The sequence below is a fragment of the Rhinolophus hipposideros genome, assembly GCF_964194185.1.
Source record: "Rhinolophus hipposideros genome assembly, chromosome: 16".
Classification (NCBI taxonomy): Eukaryota; Metazoa; Chordata; class Mammalia; order Chiroptera; family Rhinolophidae; genus Rhinolophus; species Rhinolophus hipposideros.
Genome location: NC_138062.1, coordinates 52,338,712 through 52,344,711, shown reverse-complemented (window position 1 = coordinate 52,344,711; position 6,000 = coordinate 52,338,712).

The window sequence follows — 6,000 nt, the reverse complement described above, 5'->3', positions numbered from 1 at the left end:
GAAAATTACCAACCATGAAAAGAAGCTAAGTGTGATGAAGGCTGAGATCAGACAATCGTCATGTGCACTGTAGAGGTCCTTGATAACTTTGACAAGAGCAGTTTTCACTGATCAGTGGGGACAAAAGCCTGATTCGAATAAACTAAAGAGAAATGGTAGATGAAGAATTGGAGACTGGTACTATAGATCATTTTAAAGTCATTTGTTATTGTTGTTTTAAAGAGAAGAAATATGGCAGTAGTGGGTAAAGTGGTCCAAAAGAATTATTATTATTAATTATTATATATATATATAGGCTGGGAGAGGTAATAGCAATTTTTCCAGTAAAGAAAGATTGGTGGTGCAAGAGGGAAGAGGAGGAAAGTGCTAGAGTGATATCTTTGAGTAAGCAAATACAATACACAAATAAAGTGATAGGCCTTAAATCAAAGTGTTAGCTAAAGAAGACAGTCATAGGATATTAGGACAAAAGCAGGTTGGTAGATAGACATGGAGCTGGGAGTCTGAATGCTTTCTGAGGTGTCACAGATTGGGTTCTCTGGACTTTGGAATGCTGAATATTTATGAGGGATCAACACCTATGGAAGAGAGAGAGGAAACAGGATTCCACGGAAGAAAAATTCAAACTACAGTGAATGCATGACGAAGCCTAAACCAACCCCAAAGAGAGCTCTGGATTTCTCCCTCAGTGCCTTTCTGCCACCACCACCCACATCCCTCATAAACAGACACTGGAGGTGGGCGTCCTCTGGAAGGGTGTATACTCTTGGGCTCTTGCTAGGTAAGGTGGACTTGGAAGGAGCTGATTGGAAGGAGCTGATTGCAGGAGGCTATCTGCTGACAGCTCTCCCAGCAGCTGGGGTGATGGCTCTTTCCTTAAATGGGGATGTGGGTGATACTTCTCTTTGTTCTCCAAATAGAATTGTTTCCATTTTCTCTGTACAAAGAGGCGAGCAAAACTGATACTTGGGAGTGAGGAAGGATAGTGAAATTGGGGGGTGCGAAAGTGGAGGCCTGGAAGATAGAGGAGAGGTGTGAAACTGTCACGGAGGTGAGTGACCAGTGAATAGACTAGGGAAATACACTGCACTTCCTGGCAGTTTTAAAGGGTCCATTTTAGATTTAGTAGTTATGAATTTCAAGTGATATTAGCACGGTGGTTTGGTTTTCTCCATTTACATTCAACTCCACATGTGTTGGTTGCAGAGACAGACTGAGAGAGGGGAAAATGAACTGAGAAATCAAACAGTTAATAGGGGGCCAGATCGAGGAACTTGCAGGCCATTTAAGAACGTTTTTGCTCTGAATGAGACAGGAAACCATTTCAGGGTTGTTTGTTTTAGTCCTTTTGATTTTGAAAACTAATACACATATAAGAAATTGCGTAGAACATGAATGCACAGCTCAATAAATGATCACAAAGGGATCACCCATATAAATCAATCCAGGTTAAGAAACAGCACAGAAAGCTCGCCTCCTTGCCCTCTGCCAATTGATATGACCTCCTCACTGTTAATGGTCTTTGCTGACATTTATGATAATTCCTCTCTTGCTTGCGTTTTAGTTTTGCCATCAAAGCTTGTGTCCCTAAAAATTAAAGATTACGTTAGTTTTCACTTTTCTTTATCTTTTCATAAATGGAATATATATGTTGTGTCTGGCACTTTTGTTCTACATTCTGTTTTTGAGATTCATTCATGTTGCATTTGTAAGTTCAGCCAAGCACAAGATCAGACTTGGGTTTGGTTTTTCAGAAATTTTAACCCTGCAACAACAGGAGATAATTTTGTGAAGGGAGTTGTTTTTGTGTGTGTTTATTTCTGGATAATACAGAAGTTATCTGAGTCCTTACCCAGGTTGGGAGATTGGAATTTACAGCCCTGAACTCATCTTTCTGCAAACTCTACAGTACACTTAAAAGTCATTATTGACCCAATGTGAAGTCCTTATTCTTTATTCCCATGATAATGTTTTATGGCAGCAACTATGTGATCACTTACAATTTTGTCTTCTGTAGAGACTAGCTGTTTAGTTACTGCATGCCATGAACGACTTGTGTTTAATTTACCAGGACAATGGAATCAATGATAATTTTAAATCTATTCAGATGGGAAAACAACTTCAGGTTCCTATCTGTAAAATTTTATTGCTTTTATTCGAATATACTCCCATTTATCAAAAACTCGACCAGTCTATGTTCAGTCAGGAAAACAGAACTATTAAAATTATTATGTGAATAAGAAGCTTACTATAGGAATTAGGACATAGACAAATGGGGGAGGAGTTGGAAAAGGGAAGACAGGAAGAGGAGAGGTGAGAAATCACAGCCAGTCACTAACATGACAGTGGGTGGGTAGGTAGGAGCACGCAGGAAAATCCAAGTCGTGCATGCCTGGCCACAAAAGTGGAAGCACAGACAGAGGATTTGTGGAGAGGCCTGTGAAAGCTACCACCTCTGAGGAAACTGCAGTAACACACTTGGTGTTCGGCAGGACCAGGAGCTGGACAGAGCTGGAAGCTGGAACCTCCCTCTGTGGTCTCACTGTCTGAGACCAGGAGCATCCAGCAGTATTGACTTCTCTCTCACTTCCACTTGTACAATCTTATGATCATGGGTGTCCCCCTTGATCAATTCTAATCCAGAACCATACAGAACAAGCGATCCCGCAAAATACACTCCCAGGCTTAGATAGGAATGGTAGTACAAGCTGACACATTCAGCATACTCTGTTCATGTGAGGAACGATACTGATTTTCACATATTAAATAAACCACCCTGCTATCCTGGAATAAACCCTACTTGGCAGTGTTATAATATCCATTTCCTTTTTTGCATTTTTCAAATATTTGCTGAATTCATGTTGCTAATTCACTTTGTACATAGTATTTTTGCATCTTACATGGAAGATACATATGAGATCTGCCTGTAATATTCCTCTTTTGTCATGTCCCTGTCAGACTTTGGCATCAAGTTTATGTTGGCCTCATAAAATTAGGTCGCACTGCTTCTTATTTTTCTATTTCCTTGTAAAATTTATGTAATTTTACATTTTTTCCCCAAAACATTTAGAATTCCCTAGTCAAGCGATCTGGGCCTTAAGTATTCTCTGTAGATTCTTTTTTTTTTAAGTATAGATTCTACTTAAGTAGCTAAAAAACTGATATTTTATTTTTTCTGTGTCCATTTTTATATTTATTTTTCTAGAAATGTGGCTATTTCATGTACTTTAAAAAAATTTATTGGCATACAGTTGTTCATTAAATCCTTTTGTTTCCCTAATATTGGCATTACATTTATTTTACCTACATGAATATAATGTTCAAGCAGATTTCTTCATAATATCATCAAATTAGAAAAGGAGAATCACTAGGATCAAAGGCTAGTAAAAGACTCTTAACATTTTACTAAATAACCTTCTATAATGTTTGATATTATCCATGGTATAAAAAAAATGGATGGTTTTTGTAGGCTTGGCCATGCTTAATAATCACATTCCTTTTAATCCATTTTTTACCAACTTGATAAACTGAAAACAGTATTCTTCTACTTAATTTTATTTGCATTTCTTTAAATTTATTTAAAAGCTGAGCATTCTTTTTCCAACTTTTTATTGGTCACATATATTTCTTTGTGAATTGACAGACCATATCCTATGAGTTGCATTTTGATTTAAAAGACTAAACAGGCAAACTCTACAAAAAGGAAAAATAGTCAAACACCTTCAATATGACTAGTGATGAAAGAGTATTACTAACAGGATGATACTGTTTATTTAAAATAGTACACGTTGTACATTGTTTATATGTATGTGCGCAACAGAATTTTGCAGCTAGCTATTTTACATAATTCTTCTCTGTCTGCTTTATTTGTGAAGATCTATTTTTATGCATAATTTTCAAGGTAAAACAAAAGCCTACATGTAAATGTTTGCCAAATTATCATGTAAATTAATATCATCATTATGATACCAAATTGCCCCTTGAAACAAAATTGCTTCTCCATAATAAACAAACTAATAAAGATGCAACAGGGGCATTACACAGATCTTAGATCTAAGTTGTTGCTAAAAATATTCAAAATAAATTCCTAAAACTGACAAAATACAGCAACAGATAGACCATCAGTTTTTGATTGATATTAAAAGTGAATGTTTATAACCCAAAAAGTGTACATTAATTTTAAAAACAATCTATAATTTCTTACTAATTACTCGACACTGATTTTTAAAACAACTGATTTACGACTAATTTAAAAAGCAATCCACATTTTCCATGGAATTCTTTAATAGATACAGGAATGCTGTAAAGTATTAACCCATGGAGTAAAATGAAACTCTTGGAAATATTGTAGCTTAATTATGTAACTGCTATAACGAGTATTCTTATTATGGAAGTAAAAATTCTAAGTGGATAAATAGAAAATAAATATCATTGAATTAACCTTGAATTATTTTCGTGTGTGAGTGTGTGTGTGTGTGTTATGTGTGTTGTCACATCAAGTGCTGGTAAATTTCTAGCAAAATTTCTTATCACTAATGTCTCCTTAAATGTAAATGAAATAGTTTTATTTTCTTAGTTTTTGTTCTAATATTAGTTTTTCTAGTCCTCTAATTCCAACTGTTGAAAATCTTGCAGTTTATCGTTGCCCTCAGTGAGGCAGCCTGGAATGGTGGTTCCAAGCTCACATTCTAGAAACAGATGACTATATTCAACATGACTTCATCATTCCTAGCTCTTAGAAATTAGTCCTTAATTGCTACAAGGCTTCATTATCCTCCTTCATAAAATTATAACAATAGTATTCCCTACTTCACAAAACTGTTATAAAGATTAAAAGATATAAACCACACAAAATATATCCTTTTTCAGGGGCTGACACCTTACCTAATTACTCAGACACTAAACCTGAGTCATTCCAGATGCCTTCCCTTCTCTACCCTACTCAATAACATTGCAAGTCCTGTCAATTCACGTTCCTGAAATTTCTGCAATCCAAAACCACCTCAACCACTAGTAAATCTTCATTATTACTCTCCTGTGCTGTTTTCATCAATAGTTTCCTAATCTGCCTCCTTCCATTTTCTCCCTCCAACTCATTCTCTCAGATAGTGATGTTTCCAAAATACGAAACTAACGGTATCACTAACCCGGTGTGAAGGCATGGGGTGAGGTTTCCCCAGGTAGGCCCCCAATGCTACCTGTCATTTGGCCTTCAGCTCCTTTCTAGCTTCTGGGATCAGTTTCCCCCATTCTACCCACACCCTCTACAGTCATACTGACCTGCCCATTGGGTTCTCAACATGCCGAACTGTTTTCCAGTTCCACAGCTGTTCTCAGGCTTAGCCCTTATTTTCGAAGAACCAGCACCAGGATCATGTCCTCTGTGAATGCTTCCCTATCTTCTTCCTCCTTCCATGTCTACCTACCGTAGAACTGACCTCCCTCACCTCCACGTTTCCACTACACTCTGTGCAGACATGTACTTGTATGCTAGCACTTGGTGCCCTTGTGTGCGTATTTTCTACTATAGATATTTTCTACTATAGATACTGAAGACTCTAAGGGTTGTATCTTCAGCATCAAATGCATGATCAATAAAAAGCATAAAACATGTTTTTATTGAATAAATGAGTGAATGAAAGTTCAACGGCTCTCTAACCTCAATTTCACTAGGGTGGTTAATTTAAAAAAAAATACATTAACGGTAAATGATCATGGTAATACATTAACGGTAAATGACTTCCCTGTCAGTTGCTACAAAAGATTTACAGAGTGGTGCTTTCATTATTTTTTCATATTTACAAATAAAACTAGTGCATGACTTCAAGTGGCTTTCTCACCCCAAAGCTATTTTACAAAACAGAGAAAACCTGGAGGGGAAAGTAAATATCTCCTAGAATACTGTTTTCTTTTTATTCTTTAGTTTTAAATTCCCTGGAAACCTTATTGTATATACACATACATATACATACGTATCATACATTATTCTTTGCTATTGAT